The sequence below is a fragment of the Phodopus roborovskii genome, unplaced genomic scaffold (assembly GCF_943737965.1).
Source record: "Phodopus roborovskii unplaced genomic scaffold, PHOROB, whole genome shotgun sequence".
Taxonomy (NCBI): domain Eukaryota; kingdom Metazoa; phylum Chordata; class Mammalia; order Rodentia; family Cricetidae; genus Phodopus; species Phodopus roborovskii.
Genome location: NW_026126324.1, coordinates 46,672 through 70,491, shown reverse-complemented (window position 1 = coordinate 70,491; position 23,820 = coordinate 46,672). Strand labels below are relative to the sequence as shown.

The following is a 23,820-nucleotide window of genomic DNA, read 5'->3' as shown; positions in this document are numbered from 1 at the left end:
ATCGTTCATGAGCCTGGTTTGGAGCCACCTTAGGGAAGTGGATGATGTTACATGAACTCATTATTTGATTATTTAATTATACAAAACAATGATTATATCGTCCATGACACCCTGGAATCTGGTGTCACAGATCATCTAATTACATAATTAATGTATTTAAATTGACAATCTGTGTTAATCCTTAAGATAATGTAAATCTGTGTGTAATTATGTAAACCAAAAATTGTCCACTCCATGAGGAGACCCGGCAAGCTCCCTCTTGTGGCGTTAATGTGCAATATCATCACAGTTTATGATTCATGGTTTCAATGGATGATAATGACATTCTTCATGACTGGAGTCTGGCCACACTTCCCAGCCAATTAAATGCTACATCACCTCTTTATTGGGACAGTTAGCTATCACTGACTTATTTAGTTCTTTAAATTACTTAAACGACAGACAATGCCAACACCGATTATTAGTAGGTTGCAGATATCTGTCAGCGACAAATTAGGACACTTGTAGTCATGGGCAGAGCATTTTCTGAATGTCTATGCGTCTTCCAGACCACTAGGAATGCTGGAGAATAGAGTCCAGAAGATTGCATGGTGCCCCTCTGAGAAGTAAAAGAACTTTACCAAGGTCTGCATGGTGGTCTCGGTGTTGACTACTTGCTCTTCCTCCACATCTTCATGTCGGTTGTGGTCTACGTCTAGAAGATATAGTGGCACTAGGAGGTTGGCACCATCACCGAGACCTGGCAAAAGGATGATGACTCAGAACACGGAAGAACATCTCTCCCTCAGCTATGCTGTTGATGCCCCTGCTGCAGCCACTTTTTCAGCTGATATCAACATTTTGGCTACTACTGGTATGCCAGGAATGGGCCAATTACCTCAGGTCCTGCCGCAACTCAACAGAGATTCAGGCACTGGTGAGGATGTCAGGCCAGCAGAATTCACCAGGCAAGAAAGTATGATTAATTGACGATTAACTGATGGAATATTAAAAATCCGTGATGACAGCATCTGTTTTCATATCTGGCGAGTCTGCCCAGGAATTGATGATACGAAAAAGTTCAACGACTTAAATATGTAAAGGTGTAATTATTAAATTGTTTCATTATATAATCTGTGAAGTCTGAAGTGTGGTGCCACCTTGTGTGACTCAAGTGTGTCAGACGATCTAACAATCTGATGCTTTCATTATTTAAGTCTGCCTTTTTCTACCCAGTAAGAGTGGAGTCTGGATCCACCTTGTTGGTGATAAAATGTCTCTTGTGATTTCATTATTTATATATTTAAATCAATGTTGATCTCATTTTGTTATCTCTCTAGGGGTGAATTATGAGAAATTATCTCTTCATTCATTCATTCATTTTATTGTTCAAATCTATGATTAAGACCTCAATGACTCTTCAGTATTGAGCAATCTTTAGGTTTCGCGCATAAAACACCATCCACTAGTTTATTGTTTAGTCATTGAATTATGAAAATCTGTCATTATGTATTCAGTGATCACTGAAGTTTTTAGACTCCTTATGGGATTCCATCGTGCCAGAACATCACATCATCTAATAGTATACTTACTTATTTACCTGTTAAACTAGGAAATTAAATAATTCGTCATTTAATTAACGTATTTGAAATACAAGTAATGTTGTGGACCCTAAGTCCCTTTTGGAGTCAGATTTTGTGAGTAGACGATGTAACATCATCTCTTTACTTCAACATTTAGCTCTGGAAATAGGTCATTACATCAGCGATAGTTTTAGGACGTTGGTGCCTTCTCCTCAGTGTTAATATAAAACGCCGTCTAATTAATTATCAATTTAATTTTATAAATAAAACATTATTCCAGGAAGAGATCAGTCTGACTACTCCATGTGGGATTTAAGTATGCACCACCATGACATTATTCAATCATTTTTCATTTTATATTAATTATTTGAACCGATGAAGATGTTGTTCTTCTTGACTGGAGTAGGGCCATTTCTCCATGGCAGTTAATCATGTGGCAGTGTTTATTCATCTAAGTACTCCTTCCTTGACAATCACAGGAGTTTGGTTCCATCTTATGAAAGTTAAGTATGGCGGACTATCCAATTTTGAACTTATTTGATTGTGTAAGTAATGATGGTGTTATCCTTCATTTGGCTGCTGTGAGATTGACACAGCAGGAGATCGGTACCAGAAGCAGTGCCCAGAGAATGGGGGACATGGCCTTACACAGTGATTGCTGATTATGTAGTAGTACATTTTAACAATCGAATGATCACATGATTTTAAAAAAACTGTACTGTTTCACATCATCAGTTTCTGAGAGGTTGCAACAGAACTGACCCTTGAAGGACACAGTGACCACCGATTTTAAAAATGGAATAACTGTATAATCTCCTGATCAGGTAATCTCATCTAATGAACTCTGTCGGGCTGATTACATGACACACCACCAACAATAAATCACTCTAAATAACCATATTAGAAAGCAGGATACAGGACTGAATACAGAACAGCCAATTGAGGAATCCAAAATGACTGAAAGAAACATAAGACACTGCTCAAAATCCTTAATCATCAGCCTAATGCAAATCTAAACAACTCTGAGAAACCGTGGGATCAAGCTCATCTAAAGGTAAGAGGATGAAGAGGAGTTTATTTTATTTTCACTAAAGAGAAAAGGATTATGGTAGAGGCGATTAATTGTATTGTTTCCGTTCTAGAAATTAGAAATCAAGTGGCAGTATTTAATCATCTAAGTCCTCCTTCCTTACAATCACTGGCGTTTGTTTCCATCTTATGAAATTTAAGTATGGAGGACTATCCAATTATTAACTTATCTGATTGCGTAAGTAATGATGGTGTCATATGTTATTCCAGGAAGAGGTCAGTCTGACTACTCCATGTGGGATTTAAGTATGCACCACCATGACATTATTCAATCAATTTCCATTAAATATTAATTATTTGAATCGATGAAGATGTTGTTCTTCTTGACTAGAGTAGGGCCATTCCTCCATGGGAGTTAATCAAGTGGCTGTATTTAATCATCTAAGTCCTCCTTCCTTGACAATCACTGGAGTTTGTTTCCATCTTATGAAATTTAAGTATGGAGGACTATCCAATTATTAACTTATCTGATTGCGTAAGTAATGATGGTGTCATATGTCATGTGGCTGTTGTGGGATTGACACAGGAGGAGATCGGTACCAGAAGCAGTGCCCAGGAATGGGGGATACTGATTACGTAGTAGTACATTTTTAACAATAGAATGATTACACGATTTTAAAAAAACTGTAATGTTTCGCATCATCAGTTTCTGCGAGGTTGCAACAGAACTGACCCATGAAGGAAACAGTGGCCACCGATTTTAAAAATGGAATAACTGTATAATCTCATGATCAGGGAATCTCATCTAATGAACTCTGTCGGGCTGACAACATGACACACCTCAAACAATAAATATCTCTAAATAACCATCTTAGAAAGCAGGTTACAAGACTTAATAGAGAACAGTCAATTGAGGAATCCAAAATGACTGAAAGAAACATAAGACACTGCTAGGAATCCTTAATCATCAGCCTAATGCAAATCTACACAACTCTGAGAAACCATGGGATCAAGCTCCTCTAATGGTAAGAGGATGAAGAGGAGTTTATTTTATTTTCAATAAAGAGAAAAGCATTATCGTAGAGGCGATTAACGGGGTTGTTTCCATTCTAGAAATTAGCAAATTGAAGCATAGAAAACAGGTTTAAAATACTCATCATTGTACTTGAATGGCACAATGATGCTTTCATTTTCATGCTTATGCCACTATAGCCATGTTGTAGCTTGAGATACGGGTAAATATGTAGAATTCAAAAGAAAGGGCCCTGATTTGTTTTTGTGAGGAACTCAGTGAGGTTGTAGGGTTAGTTCATCTGTGGGTATACTCCTTTAAGCCTATGGGAGGGGCACTAGAATGTGACAGAATGATGGGTCATAAATGTTGCCTGGCAACCCTCCCTGCATTCTGTATCCTGGTATCATGGGCCAAGTACAAGAGAGCAGCTTTGAGAAAGTGCTATCATGGGACATTACAGTCTGCCAAGATAACTATCTCCTAAAACTTTTCATGACAGCATTTTATTCCCCTAATCAAGTCATAGCCACACCTCTGGAAGTGTGCCTACAGCTTTTACTGGTTACCAAATTCAAGATTACCTAATTGTCAGAGGACATAGTCTGTGGAGAAACAGTTCAGAGTCTTCTGTTTATGAATACTCTCTCTACTCAGAAGTAAAGCTATGGAAAAAAGATAATAAGACTCACGATATTCATCAAAAAGGTGAGTTTGACATTGTTGACTTCCTTCAGGAAGGTGATAATCCGTTTGTTAGAGTAGACTTAGCGATTATTAGATTTCAGTCCATCTCTTTTGAGGCAGCCGTCCAACATGAAATATGTGATATCTTCTAAAATCCTTCATACACAATGACAGTTCAGCATTTAAACATGTTCCTATTGTTCTCTGCGATTAAATAAGGGATGAAGATGGATGTTTCCCACAATCATGTGGGAGTCAACTGAGAGACAATTGTGTGGAGAGTGGCAGACCATTTCATCCTCTGATTATGTTGCTATTTGATTATTAAAATAGGACATTAGATAATCCATGATCAGTGGATTGTGGTGACGCGATGTGGGAGGAAATTATTATTGACCATCTTAATATCAATTATGTAGTTAAAATATTTAAATTAATCACGACAGCATCGTTCAAGAGCCTGGTTTCGAGCCACCTTGTGGAAGTGTATGATATTACATGAACTCATTATTTGATTATTTAGTTATATAAAACAATGATTATATCGTCCATGACACCTGGAATCTGGTGCCACAAATCACCTAATTACATAATTAATGAATTTAAATTGACAATCTGTGTTAATCCCCAAGACATTGTAAATATGTGTGTAATTATGTAAACCAAAAATTGTCCATTCCATGAAGAGACCTGTAAAGCTCCCTCTTGTGGCGTTAATATACAATATCATCACAGTTTATGATTCATGGTTTCAATGTATGATGGTGTCATCTGTCATTTGGCTGCTGTGGGACTGACACAGCAGGAGATCTGTACCAGAAGCAGTCCCCAGATAATGCGGGACACTGTGTTACCCAGTGATTACTGATTAAGTAATTGGAGACTTTTAACTATCGAATGAATACATGATTAAAAAAAAACTGTATTGTTTCACATCATCATTATCTGCGAGGTTGCAACCCAACTGACCCATGAAGGACACAGTCACCACCAATTTGAAAAATGGAATAACTGAATAATCTCTTGATCAGGGAATCTCATCAAATGTACTCTGTCAGGCTGTGAACATGACACACCACCAACAATAAATAATTCTAAGTAACCATATTAAAAATCGGGGTACAGGACTTAATAGAGAACTATCAATTGAGGAATTCAAAATGACTGAAAGAAACATAAGACACTGCTCAAAATCCTTAGTCATCAGCCAAAGGCAAATCGAAACATCTTCAAGAAACCATGGGATCAAGCTCCTCTAAAGGGCAGGGAATGAAGAGGGATCATTTTATTTTCAAAAGAGAGAAAAGGTTTATGGTAGAGGCGATTAACTGTATTGTTTCCATTCCAGAAATTAGAAAATTGAAGCATAGAAAACAGGTTTAAAATACTCATCAATTTACTTGAATGGCATAACGATGCTTTCCTTTTCATGCTTATTTCACTATAGGCATGTTGTAGTTTGAGAGACTGGTAAATACGATGCATAACTAAAAGGAAAGAGCCCTGCTTTGTTTTTGTGCGAAAATCAGTGAGGTTGTAAGCTGAGTTCATCGGTGGGTATGCTACTTTTAGCATGTGGGAGGGGCACTAGAATGTGACACAATCTTGGATCATGAATGTTGCCTGGTAATTCTGCTTGCTTTCTGTATCCTGGTATCATGGGCCAAGGACAAGAGAACAGCTTCGAGAAAGTGTTATCATGGGACATTACAGTCTCCCAAGTTAACTGTCTCCTAAAACTTTTCATGACAGCATTTGATACGCCTAACCAAGTCATAGCCAAATCTCTGGAATTTTGCCTACAGCTTTTACTGGTTACCAAATTCAAGATTCCCTAATTTTCAGAAAACATAGTCTGTGGAGAAACAGTCCAAAGGTTTCTCTTTATGAATGTTCTCTATCCTAAGAAGTAAAGCTATGGAACAAAAGATAATAAGACTCACAATTTTTCTTCAAAAGGTGAGTTTTCCATTGTTAACTTCCTTCAGGATGGCGATAATCCATTTGTTAGAGTAGACCTAGGGATTATTGGATTGGAAGCCATCTCATTGGAGGCTGCCGTCCAACATTAAATATGTGATGTCTTCTAAAGCCCTGCATGCGCAATGACATATCAGCATTTAAACCACTTACTACTCAACTCTGCGATTAAATAAGGGATGAATCTGGTTTTTTCACAGAAACATGTGGGAGTCAAGTGAGAGTCAACTGTGTCGAGTTGAAATTACAGACCATTTCATCCTCTGATTATGTTGTTATTTGATTATTAAAATAGGACTTTAGATAATCGATGATCAGTGGATATTGGTTCCACGATGTGGGAGTCAATTATTATAGAACATCTAAGTCTTAATTAAGTAGTTAAAATATTAAAATTAATCACGACAGGATCGTTCACGAGTCTGGTTGGAGCCATGTTAGGGAAGTGGATGATGTTATATGTACTCATTATTTGATTATTAAATTATATAAAACAATGATTATGTCATCCATGAAACCTGGAATTTGGTGCCACAGATCATCTAATTACATGAATAAAGTATTTAAATTGTCAATTCTTGTTAATACCCAAGATGATGTAAATGTTTGTATAGTTATGTAAACCTAAATCTTCCATTCCATGAAGAGACCTGTAAAGCACCCTCTTGTGGCGGTAATGTGCAATATCATCACATTTCATGATTCACTGTTTCAATTGATGATGATGACATCCTTCACGACTGGCGTCTGTCCATGCTTCCCTGCCAGTTAAACACTACATCACCTCTTTATTGCGACAGTTAGCTATTACTGACTTATTTAATTCTTTGAATTATTTAAACGACAGACAATGCCAACCCATCACCGATTAAGAATAGGGTGCAAATATCTGTCAGGGAGAAGTTTAGGAAAGTTGTAGACATGGGCAGAGCATTTTCTGAATGATCAATGCATCTCACATTGTACTAGGGATTTTAGATGATAGAGTCCAGAAGCAAAGCTGCTGATGCCCATGCTGCAGCCATCTTTTCAGCTGGTATCAACATTTTGGCTACTACTGCTATGCCAGGAATGGGCCCATTATCTCACGTCCTGCCACACCACAAACAGAGATTCAGGCGCTGCCGATGATGTATCAGTAAGCATAAACAAATGGATTAAAGGATGAAAAGTAAAATACAACAAGCATTAAAAAAAGAAAATTCCAGATCATGCTGTAACACAAAAATCCATATATATATAATTAAGAAAAAGAATGCCATTTAGAGTATACACAAAATTAACTCCAAGTGTGAATACTCCCCTTAGCCTAGAGACAAGGAGGAGGGCCCGCGCCAAACCCAAATGTCTTGACAGGTTTAGATGAATCCTCCTAAATAACTCAGCCTTCCAGAGAAATGTATGTGGGATGGGATGGGGAAGTCACTGGAGGAGGGAGGGAGATGGAAGTGAGAATGATATGCAAAATAAGATCTTTCTATTTATTTCTTAACAACAGAAGTTAAGTTATTTTGATGGCAAAAAAATGGTAATATCTCTGCATGTATCTGACCCCAAAATGTTAGATGTGAAGGGCAAAGCTTCTGGAAGGCACTGGACAAACTGAACCTCTCCTTCTTTGGTAACTTGCCTTCCCTGTGCACCAAAAGCATAATAGAGCTGACTTCAGAGTATTTATTCACCTTGCTGCATAATCAAAATGCTTTCCACAGATGCAGCCCACAAGGAAAAGTATTCCTGGGCCACACCCTGGTTTGGGAAGCTCCTAGGACCACAATGGGCCTAACAGACCACTGAATTTGACAGCACATTCAAGCCCAGCATCCTCATAGAAGGCCTGCAAAACAGACATTCATGACTCCCTATACCACCCTCTGAATCCACTCACTCACCATGCTGCAGCTTCTGTTCTCCTCCATTTCTCAGAAGCACTCACAGAGCAGCAATCATTCCTCTGGTGCCTATTCTGATATAAAAGCAAGCCTGCAGCATGGCTCCAGGAAGTCTCCTTCCAGACCTGAGACTTGTGGGTTGGCTCAGTGTACCTGATTGGCTAGTGAGGCTGGATTGACAAGAGCTCATCCTAAAGGGTTACAGTGATCGTAAAGACACACCAGGCCCAGCACCTCCTTTGACCCTGGCTTTTACTCAAGAACTAGACATTTCAGAGATCTGCACAAATAGGAAATTATTTGGTTTTTGGGTTTTTTTTTTTTTGACAGAATTTCCCTGTATGGCTCTTGCCATCCTATTCCTTGCTTAGTAAACTGTGCTGGTGAATTTCTTATTAATTATTAATATTAATCTTGTTGTTGTTTATTTCTAATAGTTTTTTCATTGACTGTCTAATATGTATTGGTACATTTATTTATTTATTTATTTATTTATTTTTATTTTTGCGACAGAGTTTCCCTTTGTGGCCCTACTGTCCTGGAACTTACTCTGTAGACCAGGCTGACCTCTAAATCAGAGAAATCCACTTGCGTCTACTTCCTCAGTGCTGGAACCAAAGGCAAAAGCCAACATTGCATAGTCAGACATTAATTTCAATGTCACTTTCCCATGTCATCAGTAGACGGCCCAGCTCTGTTCCTGCAGAGGAGAATTTCAAACTTTCTTCCTCTCTCCACACAATGTGAAGAGCTTGCAAAGATCATTATACAATTCAAACTGAAACTATTCTCTTCTTCAACCATAAATATATTTAAACAAAAAAACAAACTTGCTTTAAGAATAGAATGTGGAGCTATGCAGTGGTTAGCCATAGAGGACAGGCCATGGTGGAGTACACCTTTAATCCTAGCACTTGGGAGACTTAATCAGGTGCATGTCTGTAATTTCATTGCCACCCCAGGCTACACCACATTGATCCAGTCTAAAAGAGAAAGAGAGACAAGTGGTGGCTCATTCCTTTATCCCTGAAATTGGGAGGTAGATATGGATGGGAGGAGAAAGAAATATAAGGAGGAAGAAGAAAAAAAGCTCATTGTTTTCTGAGGGAAGACTCCTAGTATCAGAATTTCCCGCCCCTTTGGTATGAGTACTTCAGTAGAAATAAGAGCTAGGGCTTGGCTGCTCTGCTTCTCTGATCTTTCATCATTAATCGCATATCTGAATCCATGTTTTGATTATTAAGAACAACTAGAAGTAGCTTTACAATTTCCAGTGCAGTGTGTAAAATCTAAACTGTAGTGTACAAGACTAGAATTTGTGGCAATAATATTGATAGTCTAATCTTTACCATTTTCTCAAGTTTATTGTTATATTTTGTATGTATGAGTTTGAGAAATAATGGTTTGTATAAGTATACAGGTTATTGATTGTAGATAATGATGTGAAGTTGAGTGTAAGTATCTGAACTCTGGTCATCCCCAAAAGATGTGCAGAGTCTCTTGCCAAGATACACAACATGTTTTATCTGATGAACCAAAAATCTTCCACAGATTAACAATAAAACCAAAATAAATAAAGAATTATATAATGGTTTTCAGAACATGAAGTATCAGAATTTAAGATCCTATACATGGTAAGTTTGTAACATGAAATGAATACAATCCAATGACAATGAACAACAATTAATAAGAAAATGCAGATTGCAAAGGCACAGTAACAATTTTTTTGGAAATACTCAGAATGCTCAATGGAATTATGAAAACACAGTACACAAACTAACATAATATGACTTTTATACTTACCACAAAGCAACCACAATAAAAATATGTATAATATGTGTAAGAGAATAAAAGAGATAGAGAGAATAACCCAAGAGCAAAGGTCAAAAAATATCAACTATTAATATAAAGTACAAAAGAAACTTAGCCAAGAAAAGTGTGATGTTGACCAATGTTATTCAAATATCTATGAATCCATGTGTACAGAGATTAAATAAACACAGACTTCAACACTACAATTAAATCAACTAAAAGTGACCCTTAGACACTTTTGACCCTGTAGCTATGGATATTTATTCCAAAGACAGGATGTCCATGTTCTAGAGCTCTCCATGCAAAAGGAGTTGACCTTCTGCTACGGCTCTGTAGAACTTTACACCCCTTTATTGTTTCAGGTAAACCTAGCCGCACTGATGCGCACTCCACAGACAACATTGGAGAATAATTTAAAATCAACTTCCTGCCAAGTGGTTTATGGCCCAAGGTGAAGATCCTGACCTAAATCCCTACCCAAAACCATACACACCTGAGATATCTCTGCAGAATAGAGAATCATTTTGTTCACCGGAATTTAACGTCAGTTAACACAGTATTGTAACTCTTGGTAGCAGAGAATTAAAAACATTATAATCTTATATTGCTGAGAGACATCCACATCACCATTTTTTACTACTTTCTAAAATATTTATAAGGCAAACCTGAAAGTGGAATGGAATATTCAGAACTTCAAGAAATCAGACCTTCAGTTATCCAGCGTCAGCCCCCAATGCACACCAACAGCATTGCATGCATATGCACACTGGACAGTTATATAATAAGCAACACACCCACCCATGCCAGGGCTGCAGAGTCTCCCCCAAACCAAGAAACACATGGAGAGGAAGGCTCAGAGGACAAGGGTAACTGCCCAGGTCACCACATGGAACAAAAGAACCCCAGTCTGTCTCATGGTCCATACAAATTGTGCAGAAATGACATCTGAGCAGACCTGCTTTGAAAACCGTACACTCAGAATAGTGTAACCTGTGTTCTTCCTTACAACTCGACAGATCTTAAGGAAAAGAGAATCATGGAAAGAAGGCTTCTCAGAGTCCAGCATTGACTGGGACCACCCAGTTGGACCTAAAATTTTGCAGCCCACTACCAGAGAATCAGAAATCAATGACTCAGATTGCATAGTCCTTGTAGCTCTGCACTACCCACCCAGCAGATAGCGGCCTAATCCAGAAAGTTTGTGTTTTAGTAAACATTCTTCTACTGTCCTGGAAGTCAAGCTGCTCATTATTAAAATCACACTGTACCTTGTGTGCACATTTTGTTACACACTCATTGTTATTGGCCAGTAACCATTGACCTCATACCTGGGAAATACTGCAGCCAAATGTATGACACCTTCTAATATTCACTGTGTTTAATGTGAAACTCCTGTTTAAGAAAAGCAGGCTGTGAATTAGAGAACACAAGTAATCATGGCAGGGCTTGTGGGCAGAAAAGTATATGTGGATATGATGTAGCTATGATCTGAAAAAAAATATTTTGAAAAGATGAAAATAGCTTCATGGCCATGTGCTCCAGAGACTAGGGGTTTCAGTTAGAGCACACTAAGTATTCCTCAAACCTTTTCTCTCAGACTGTATATCCAAACGAACAAAAAAAAAAAATAATAGTCCTGTTACATGGTCCACAAGAGTTCACCCAGACTGGTTTTGGCTAAATACTGTAATTATAGTAATTTGTATACATGATAAGGTCTCTCCTCTATCCAAAGTCTTGATAGCCCTCATCTGTGGATTCCAAGAAACTGCCCTGTGAGACAATAATGGATTTTCTAGCAATGATTATCTAATTCCACATTGCTCACCTCAAATACTGTTGAAGGAGGAAACCTCAGCTTCCATCCTGCCTCTCACTTTCTGCATTGTGACTCCACCAGTATCCAAGTGGGACATGAATTCAGTCATTGCACAAATCCATCTTCATTTATAAGACCCCACAATAATCAGAGATCTTGGGAGTTCACTCATTTTCTGGTCTATTTTCCTTCTCCCTGACCAGGCAAGGGCCCAACTGGAACGAAGTGTAGGATTTTCTTCCCAGCACTGTACAGGTGAATCCAGGATTAGGAGTTCAAAACAATTCTCAATTACACAGCATAAGACAAGCCACAGTTAGAAGAAACTTTGCTCTACCCAGAAATCAATAATCAGCATCACTTGAGAAAAAGAATGAAATAAGTAAAATCTAAGAAGCATAGGAGTGCAGCAAAATAGTGATGAAAATAGTAATATGTTTAAAGAAGACATTTAAAAAGGTACCAAAAGCTGGGTGGTGGTGGCAACTATGCTGGTGCTCAGGAGGCAGATGGAAGCTTATCTCTGTGGGTTCAAGACCAACCTGTTCCACAATATATAGTTGTGGGACAGGCAGCAGAGCCAAAAAGAAATGGGGGTCTCTAAAAAACAATAAATAAAAAACAGGAAAACAATACAAAAAAATCAATGATAGAAAGAGTTGGTTTTTCGAGAAAATTAACAATGTAGAGAAACCTTTATCCAAACAAAACAAAAAGCATAGAGAGAACATGAAAATTAACAAAATCAGAAACAAAAAGTAGTACATAAGAATAGACACTGAGAAAATGCAGACAATTTTAAGGACATATTTTGAAAACCTATACTCCACAAGGTTTGAAAATTCAAAGGATATGGACAAATTTCTGGATAACTATTACTTACCAGAATTAAATCAAGAATAGACAAGCAACTTAAATTGACCTATAACAACTAACAAAGTAGGAATAATAATGAAAAGCCTTCCAACATAAAAATCCCAGAGCCAGATGTCTTCTTCAGTGAAGAATTCTACCAAAAATTCATGGAAGAGCTATATTAATACTCCTGAAATTGTTCCACACAATAGAAAAGAAGGTTCATTACCAAACTCTTTTTATGAGGCTACAAAATCACCTTGATGCCCATCCACACAAAGCCATAAATAAGAGAGAAAATTACAGACCAATACCCCTCATGCACATTGATGCAAAAACACTCAAGAAAATATGGGAAAACTGAATCCAAGAATATGTCAGAGAAATCGTCTACTATGATCAAGTAGGCTTCATCTCTGGCTTGCAGGGATTGTTTCACATATGAAAATATATCAAATATACCACTATATAAACAAACTGGAAATGAAACGTCACATAATCATCTCCCTAGATGTAGAAAAAACCTTTGACAATATTCAACATACTTTAATGTTAAACGTCTTGGGGAGATTAGGGATAACAGGAATTTATGTAAACATAATAAAAGCAATATATAGTAAACCCATGGGAAATATCAAGCTGAATGTAGAGAAGCTTAAGATGATTCCTCTAAAATCAGGAAAAAGACTAGGCTGCCCTATCTCTACATATCTCTTCATTATTGTAATTGAAGGGCTAGCTAAAGAAATAAGACAAGAAAAGGAGTTCAACGGGATGCAAATTGGTAAGGAAGAACTCAAACTTTCTCTATTTTCAGATGATATGATAGTTTACATAAGCAACCAAAAATTTCTACCAATATTCTCCTACAGCTGAAAAATATATTCAGTAAAGTATGAGGATACAAGATTAAATTAAAAAAAAATCTGTAGCCATTACATATTCAGTCAACAAAGGGGTTGTTCAAGAAATCAGAGAAACATCACCCTTCACAATAGCCACAAACAACATAAAGTATCTTGGGGTATCACTTTCCAAAGAAGTGAAAGACCTATATAATAAGAATTTTTGTCTTTAAAGAAAATACCATAAAATGTAAAGATGTCTCAATCTCATGGATAGGTAGAAAAAACCTAGAAAAATGGCAATCTTACCAACAGCAATCTACATATTCAATGCAATCTCCATTAAAATCCCAGCACAATCTTTCACTGACCTTGAAAGTATAATATCTACTTTATATTGAAAACCAAAAGAACCAGAATAGCCAAAACGACCTGTATAATAAAGGAACTTCATGAGGGAACATTATTCCTGACTTTAAGATCTTCTACAGAGCTATAGTCCTGAAAACAGCCTGGTATTAGCACAAAAATAGACAAGTACCTCAATGAAATCGAATAGAAAATCCTGATATTAACTCAAACACATACTAACAAAGCAGCTAAAAGTATACAATGGGATGAGGAAAGCATCTTCAAAAAATGCTGAGTAAGGTTTTCCGCCCGCTGCTGGTCTTGTCCCGCAGCTGTGCCAGCACCAATTAATATACAGAGACTCTATATTTGATATAAATCTCCATAGAGGAAATAAAAAAATGATTTAAGACACTTAAGAAAGTATTCAACATCCTTAGCTGTCAAGGAAATGCCAACTAAAACAACTTTGAGATACCATCTTACTCCTGTCAGAATTGCTAAAATTAGAAACAACAATGCCAACTTATGCTTGAGAGGATGTGCAGAAATGGGTACACACCTCCACTTCAGGTGGAACTGCAAACTTGTACAGCCATTTTGGAGACTAGCATGGCAGTTTCTCAGGATAATGGGAATCAGTCTACCACGAGACCTAGTAATCTCCCGCTTAAGTACATACCCAAATGATCCCAATCCATGCAACTAAGACTTGTGATCACCTATGTTCATAGCAATATTATTTATAATAGCAAGAACCTGGAATCAACTTAGATGCCCCTCAACTGAAGTATAAATAAAGAAGATTTGCCACATTTACACAATGGAATACTACTCTGTGGGGGTGGGTAGAAACAATGGAATCTTGAAACTCACAGACAAGTTGATGGAACTTGAAGAAACCATCCTGAATGAGGTATCCCAATCACAGAAAGAGAAACATGGTATGTATTAACTCATATGTGGATTTTAGACATATTGCAAAGGTTCACCAGCCTACAAATCAAACTGCCAGAGAAAGTAGGATAGAAGGACGAGTCTAACAGTTTTACATAAGGACACTCGCAGAAGCAGGAAGGGACAAGGTCCTCAGAGCATATAGGTGGGTATTTGCAGGTAGTGAGTGAAGAGGGACCTAGCACAAGGAAAATGGGAGGAGAGGAAAGATTGTGGGTCTAGGAACATTTGGTCAGGGGAGGAATAGACTTGAGAAGAGAAGAGAGGAGAGGAGAGGAGAGGAGAGGAGAGGAGAGGAGAGGAGAGGAGAGAAAAGAGAGAAAGAGACTATAAAAGAGGGAGCCATTATAGGTTAGAAGAGGAAACAGAACCTAGAGAAATGTACAGAGCCCTACAAGAATGACCCCAACTAACAATTTGAGCAACAGTGTAAAGGCACCATAAATTCCCTTTGCTGGCAATGAGATCAATGACTAACCTATGCACCATCATGGAGACCACATCTAGTAGCTGATGGAAACAGAAGCAACCTTGAACAACTAAACACTGAGCAAAATTGAATCCATATGCCGAGAGGGAGGACAAAACCACATTGCAGAAACCCAAAGACACAGCTGATTTGAACAAGGAGGAGCTAATGGGGCTCCAGACTTATAGCTGGGAATCAAACATGGGACTGACACAGACCCCTGAACATGGGTCTCAGCTAAAAGGCCTGTGCAGTCTAAGGGTCTTCAGAGAGAGGGACCAGGAAGTATCTCTGTTGCAAAAAGGACATTGGGGGAAAATCCCCATGGAGGGATACTCCATTAACCTTGAGACAGGAGAGACATTTTAGTGTCTACTTAAAATGACTTGAAGGATTTAGATGACCCCTCCTGGAAGGCATCCACCTACATGTATAGTGTTGGTTGGATGGGAGGAGAGAGTGGCTGGGGGCCTGGGAAGTTGGGATGGGAAGGAGGGTGGGAGTAAGTTGGAGGGAACTGGTTTGATAAGTATAATAAAGAAATTTTACAAATTAAAAACATTAAAAATATACCAATGTAATTTTCAAAAATAAAGTTAACATACTTTAATAATTGAAAATTTTTACCTCTATTGACTTTGAAATATCACACCTCCACAGAGAGAACATCACTTCCAGCACAAGTTCTAATATATCTTAATAATTAAAACTCACAGTAATCTAACAGGGAGGGGAAGGTGAAAACTGAAGGATCACAGATTCAGAGCATCTGGCTACTAGAGTTGTTATCTCTAACTATTCTCAGACAAGCGATGTGTTCCTGTCCTCACACTGCCTACTCAGATTGACTGCTATCGCTTCGATCCCTCAGACTAACTTCTCAAACAAAATCATCTCTCGGCATGCTCTTCTTGCTCCTCTACCTTATCTTCCTCTCTCTGTCCAGCCATGTCACTCCTATCTCCAAATCCCTGCTGCTGGGATTAAAGGCCTGATTCCCATGTCCTGGGACCACCTTAGTGTGAGCTGTTTTTCTTTTAGACAGACTTAGTATGTGTCTAACTAGTGACATAGTGTGTGTGTCTAACTACTGATTTAATGTGTGTGGATAACAAGTGACCTAATGTTGGTAGCTAACTAGAGACTTAGGTGTGTAGTTGACTAAATACATAGAAATACATAGGTGCATGGCTAACTACTATCTCAGTGTGTGTGTGGCTGACTATTTTCTTGATGTTTGTGACTAGCTAGTAAATTAGATGTGTGGCTGACTAGTGACTTAGTATGGGTTGGTAAGTATTGATATATTGTGTGTAACTAACTAGAGACATAGTGACTGTGGCTAACTAGTGACTTAGCCAATGTGGTTAATTACTGCTTATGCATGTAGCTAAATAGTAACTTAGGTGTGTGATTAACTACTGTCTTAGTGTGTGTGGCTAAGTACTGCTTTATTTGTGTGATGGACTTGTGGCTTAGTTTTTGTGGCTAACTAGTGACAAAGGTGTGGGGCTGACTATTGATTTAGGTGTTTGTCTAAGTAGTGACTTCATGTGTGTGGCTAAATAGTGAGTTAAGTATGTGGCTAACAAGTGGCATGGTGTGTGTGGGTACTAGTGAGCTAATATGTGTGGCTAACTAGTGGGTTAGTTTTTGCTAACTAGTGACTTACACTTAACTACATGTGTAGCTAAATAGTGACTCCGCTTAGTAATCTGATTGTTAGGAACTAGCAGCCATTTGAGCCCCCCCCCTCCCATGATGGGCGGGACCCTCATGGCCATTTCATCACTACATCAGCTTTACCTGATGGCTCAAGCTTTATATGGCTGCCAGAGCACTCAGTTACACATGTGCAAGCCTCCCCTTTTAAAGCAAGTGCCCCAAACCCCCTCTCTCTCTCATGCGTTCAGTTGGCCACCAGCTACCCCCTCTTTTTCTCCCTTCTCTCAACAAACTACACATGGGCGCCGAGTCTCGTGTTTGTGTTTCTTAGGTATTAGCTGCACAGCAAAAAACAACATTGGTGCCAAAACCCAGGCAGGCTCTCCTTGAGGGTCACTGGCAGCTGTTTGCTGGTGGGCGGCCTGCCAGAGACACTCGGGATCCTTTTTCCGATACCAGTAGTCTGCCTCCATTCCCCCCTATCCCCCATTCACTGGAAATCCCACCCCACAAGGCTTCAATTAGGAAAGGTACCCTTTTAAATTTTAACCCATTTCCTTAAGGTCTGGTGTATTCCTCACGGGTGGAAGACATAATGCCTGGGGCGGGATATCTGCTCTGCTCTGGGACTACTGAGTCCTTCCGGCCTCTGTTGGCCCTGGCAACATTTTCAGGCTGATGATCTTGGAATAATCCTCTGCCATTCTCGCTTATCATGTGGCCACACTCTTGGGCTGAAGAGTTCCAAGACTGCATGGTCACTTTCCTCTTTACACATGGGGAATAAACCGACTAAGGAAATATCTCCCACCACTCCACTGGGATGCCTGATAGAAAATTTAAAACCCTTTCACTTAATGCCACTTGTTAAGGCACCCAGACTTATTTACCTTTGTACTGAAAAGTGGCCTAGATATCCCCTAGGAAATTCAAATTGTCCGCGTAATGGCTCTCTAGATCCAGATATTTTACAGGATCTTTCAAATTACTGCCAGTGAACAGGTAGATGGAAGGAGTATTTTCTATCTCTCTGCTAATCAATATCTTACCCTCAACTTGGTTCTGTTCTCTTCCCGCCACACTAAAAATCTCCTGCCTGCCGCAGCTGCATCTTCTCTCAGGGCAGTAGGCTGGGCTGAGGCAGCATCTATTCAAGACAAAATTGAATCTCAAAACTTTATGATTTCTGCCAGCTGTTGGGGATATGTTTATGGAAGCTGCCATTTGACAACGTGGCCTAGCCTCACCCCCCCATGGTTCTTCCCTCTGTACACCAGACACCTAGGCACAGGGAGTATAGCCAGCTTCTGCTGCAAACAGAACCTGTAATTCATTTACCTTTTGCTTTTATTCTTTTATTTGCTTTATTCTTTATTCTTAGGCTCTAATTTCTTTTTTCGCTATGTCATACATAGCTTCACATTCTAGTCCTTCTCAATTTTAAACAGTCCTGTTTAATATATCTATCACTACATTTAACTTTAACTTTATGTAAATGTATGCTAACTTCATACAAATTAAATTCTATTGTACTAAGTCTCAAATATTTCTAAATTGCTATGTGCCTTTAAATGGTGGTAAACATTTAAGGTTATAAATGTCTATTTCAAGCTAACAAAATATTTATGCCACCCAGTCTTTCCTGTGAGCTGTTTATTAAGGTTAAGCCTCTATTATCAGAGGGAGTTTTTCTCTACCTCTTTGTCCTCTGTGGTCATAAGTGTACCCTACTAAGTAAAAACCAGTTACTGTCAGGCTGCAGGGCCCTGAGTAAAATATCCCTCCACAGCCTCTCAGGTTGGATCCTGTTTTCAAATCAGATTAATTACAGGGGTATTTTGTATACTAAGGTATGCTAAACAGTCAGACGGCCCTCAAATGCTCAGAGATCTAGAGAATATGGCATTTAAAATGTCTCATTAAAAAGCTTTTTTTAACAGATAGACAGGCCAGCTGCTGGCACCACCCATTTCCACCAAGACAACTGATGGGCACTGAAAGAAGCTCCACCCACAAAAGTGGCAACGCTAGCCACTGAGAAACCCTGCCTTTCATTTCATCTCTCACAAACTGTACACCTACATACTCTGGTCTGTGTTCCAACACATGAGAGATTAAAACATGCTGGGTAATAACAAAACCACTCCCCTTAACATAGTCATGTACTTTTTTCATAGTGGTGAATTCAGCACCTGGTTGCTTACCCTGAATCCCCCTGCAGTGTAAACAATTTTACTTATTCTGCACTGAAGGCAGAAGCAATGCTCCACTTGCAAATGCTTTTCCTGTGACTGCACTGGATAGTTGGCCACCTGACTCTAATGGAAATTTTAAATATCTTAGGTGTTACAGTAATTTAAGAAATTTGAAGGTATAGTACAGAAGACAGCAAGGCCATTGTTTGGAGAGCAACAGACTGCAAACAATGCCACTTGCATCAACATAAGGGATTGTCTCATAAACATTCTTCTAACAGGATGAAAATGCATCTGTTGTAGCATTAATATGCCTTCCCAGGGAAAAATCACTTCACCCAAAGAGATGATCCATAAAGACAAATATTTCTAACATAATATGTATCTATCTCTGGAAAATACTCAGAGAGGAGCCAGCCTAGACATAGTTTGCTTTTCATATATGCTATCCTTCTTAAATAGCTTTTGATTCAAGCTGCATTGTACACAGTGAACAATTTCAGTAGAGACTGGAGACAGCATGTCTAGCTACTTAGGGAGATGAGAGGATTACACAGCAAATGTGTTCCCAGTACTGTTCCTAAAGGCCACCAGATACCTGTAACTGAAGTACCTGTTCCACATATAGGATCCTGAGGTGAAGGTGATGGGGAATGTGATAGCTAGGAAATGTAGAAGGTAGAAAAGATTTTTTTAAAAAGCTGGGATAGGGAGATGTGTCCCATGAAAATTTCTTAAGGAGAATAGACTCTTGTATACTATTTCCACAGAGGAAATGGAAGGAAAGGGGATACTTATGTGAAGTTAGTAGTAGCCCACTCAATGGGACAAACTCAGGAGAACACCACTAAAACAATGCAGTGCTAAGGAATACAGAATATCTCATGATCATTGCTGACTAAGCCCACAGTGGCCTTGGGACTGAGAACCATAGCTCTATGTAGGTTTACATCTACATATCTGAAGCAACCTGTCCACAAAGGCTTTGCTTCATACAATTACCAGCTCTCCCATGCAATACCTGTTTTCTGATGAGGTTCTGTGTTTTATTGTCAATACACCAGGCCCTTAGGAAAATCTTTCAAGGCCTAGGCCCCTGGTTGTTACTATCTCTTCTAAGAATGTTAATCATCCCTGCATGAGGACCTAAGTAAAAGATTTGCTTTATCAGGCCACTCATACATCATTGGTTTACTTTTTAAAATCTGGTGTCTTATTGCCACAGTGGTAGAACTTGCTTTTCTGGAGAAGAAAACTGCAACTATATGATATAATACAATTTAAAGTTGCTTATGACACTGTAATATCTCTCTGAGCAGCTTGTTATGGGGCAGTTCTATGATAAGGGTAAGGGACTAGATGCTTTGCAACACAGGAGTAGCTTCTGTGTAATGGTTTGGAGTCAAATGTCTCGAAAATCATGGAGAACAAATGTGTATCTAGCATTCAACATTCTAACGGGACTTGTCAGCATACACTTATCTTTGTGTGTTTTAGACGCAGTACTACCTCAGTTAAATACTACTTTATGAGACATAATATCTCAAAAGCATTTGTAAATCATTTCTGTTACAAATTCAACTCTTGTAGATCACTGCTCAATAGTGCGGTGCTACCCTTACATGAGATGCCTTTTACAACCTGCAGAAAATTAACAATACATGGATCTTACACATAAAATTAAAATGCAAATGGATGAACTCATAAAAGATACTTAACTAAAAGGCCTCTGGAAGTTTGTTGCCTTGCTTTCAGTGGGTGCACCTGAAGTATGTAGAAGTTGACTTAAAAAATATTTCCATAGACACCTTCCTGCTTACAGTACTCAAAGCAGATACAGCCCACAGAATAGTTTTTGGTGGACTGCCTCTAGCTTCTGGTTTTTTCAAGGAATATATGAGAACTCACGGGACAGGTTGTCTCCTTGCAGCTTCCCAACCAGATCCAGCGAATATCCACCACACTGGATCCATCACCTCACTATCTCCCACTACCGATCTGAGGGCGGCAGCCCCTCACTCACCATGCTGTGGTTTTCCAGTTTCCCCTTCCTCAAAGCACATCACTCAAAACCACTGGCTGCAGTTTCTCTTCAAATCCAGACCAGAAGGGCCCTGCAATTCTTTTGACAGGCAGGTCACAAAGGGGCCTGATTAGCTATTAAGGCCTGAGTGAAAAAAGCACCTCCCAGGTGGTTGCAGAGTGCTTAAGGACAAATTGCAATGGTTACTGATTTCCATCTAGCACAAAGACTTTTATATATCAGCAGTGATGTGAATTTCTATAGCAATTTCCTATTGCTGACCCGTGCTATCATTCTGTAGTACACAGGCATTTACCTTTCTTCCTTGTAGACACAGTGTTGCTAGCTAAATATACTTTCTTAAATGGATTGAGTGATTATTGGTGAAAAAGTTGCAAGGGAGCTCCAAATATTCGTTAACTACCACAAAGAGATTTAGGAATGCAAAATGTGTTATTTGTTATTTGGTTAAACTCTGAGTTAAGTTGAACTAAATTTTCTTTTTACCTGTTTGTCACAGGAACTCCAGATAATCAGGAAAGAAAACCAGGGGCCACATCTCAAAAAAAGATAAATGATCTTTCTCGTGGCAGAATGCCGGATGATGGCTCCATGAATGTAGAATTTTATCCCTGAAATTCAGAGCAAACACTTGGCAAAGGCATCATAATGAGAAAAGTAGTCTTCATGGAAAATTGAATATTTACAGAGGAATACATCTTCAGTAAGCATATAAAAAATAAAACAAAACAAACGCCAGCTGCAGTAACCAAGGTTCTCTGCATGAAAAGGAATGTAGGATGAATCTCTTCATATATGGAGAAAGTGGATTTATTACGATATCTCACAAGCTGTGATATATTTAGTCCAACAATGGTTGCCTACCAATGGGAATCTGAAGAGTACAGCAGTTTTTTAGTTTATAAGGATGGATGTGTCAGGTGGTCATTGTACATCAAAATTCCAAAAAAGTAGGCTCTAATGGCAGTAAAGGAATAAACTTGGTACCCAGAGCTAGGGTAAGTAGCCAAAGAGGGAAAGCTTCCTGCTTCAATACCATTTATACATGTAGGCTACCACCAGAAGGTTGATCTGATTTTTCCTTTATGTGACTTTGTTCTGTTTTGTTTTTGTTTTCAAAACAGGGTTTATCTCTGCAGGACTTAAACTCATTCTGTGGATTTGGCTGGCCTCAACCTAAGCAAAATCAGGCAGCCTCCTGTGTCCTGGGATTAAACATTTGCACTGCCACCAAGCAGTTAAAGGTAGACCTCATCATCTGTTTACATACAAGGCTTCTGTATGGCTTTGGCAGCCCTGGAATATATTCTGCCAGTCTGAAGTTTCTCATCTCCTACATGGGAATCCATTCCAACTTGTCATGAGTTCAAAGTGCTCCAGTAACTCCTATTTTCCTTAAGACATTATCTTTCCTGCTACAGGACACCTGTGCCTTGATGATGAATGTCTCCTATCTAAATAGCAATGATTTGGGAGTAGACAGGTTAACCACCCTGAAGTAAGGGAGGAAGTGCAGCAATTGGGTGACTGAAGACACATAGTATCTGCAATTATGGAGTACCTTTAGCATTAGTGGAAGCAATTTCTGTTTTCCCTTTATACATATTAATAGATGTCCCCTTCCATTGCCGCACCTTTGTTTGACTACTTAAGTTTGGTGTATGAATAAAATGGAGCTTACAGTACTGACTGAACCTGCCTGACATCATATTATGTCTCTGTCTTCCTTTCATCAATGATAGCTTGTCTTCCACCTGTCCACACTCACTGACTGAGGAATTGACATGGGACTGTGTAGTGAGGTAGTCCTTCTGTAGCACTGACCACGCCCATTGGGGGGTGGAGCGATGGGCGGAGGTGACCTGAGGAAGGAGGTCGGAGGGGGCCAGGAAGGCGCTCTCTTTCTGGCGTGACTCGGACAGGAGAGGATCGGGTTGAATTTCCTGGTGTTCATCTGTCTAGGTTGTAAGTTATTTCTCCCTGAGTAAACATCTATTCGGCCTATTTGTTTATCCTGATCCTTATTTACCACAATATCTGGTGTCAGAAGTGGGATTTACCTGGGTTTTGCCCCCAGGCGGCAGAAGCCGCCCCCCTCCCCCACCTTCCCCAATGGGCAGGGTTTAACCAGGTGGACTCACCACAGCTTTGGGACATTTGCCTCTTCCTTACTGCAAAGGAGATCTTTGCCGCTAAAGCAGACCTGAGAAGGCACTCACCGCTTAACATTTTTTGCCCATTTCCGCACGGGACTTTGCATTAGCACAGAGGCTCTTGGCGGCACCCGCCCGGGCGGCACCCGCCCGGCGGCACCCACCTGGCTAGCTCAGTCGGTAGAGCATGAGACTCTTAATCTCAGGGTCGTGGGTTCGTGCCCCACATTGGGCGCCATCTGTAACGAGTACTGTTTTTCTGCCCGCCACCTGGTATTGTCCTGCCGCTGCGACGCCAGTCCCAAATGATACACAGAGACTCCTGCCCTTTAAACTCTCCGAAAAGAAGATGGGGCCCCACATCATCGTTTCCACTTGACTCAACCTGATGCATCAGAACTACAAACATCACCCTAAAACCGGTTTGAGACTGTTTTGCTCGAGACAACTCATGACTAGCTAGCTGTAATTGTGCACCTTTTTATTACACGCT

The 23,820-nt window shown here is 39.3% G+C and overlaps 1 non-coding gene across 1 annotated transcript; it reads left to right on the top strand.

Annotated features, from left to right (window-relative positions):
• The first annotated feature begins 23,489 nt into the window (after positions 1-23,489).
• On the top strand, positions 23,490-23,562 carry Trnak-cuu (transfer RNA lysine (anticodon CUU)). The gene has a single exon. It is a non-coding gene; the product is annotated as a tRNA-Lys (tRNA).
• The last annotated feature ends 258 nt before the right edge of the window (positions 23,563-23,820 follow it).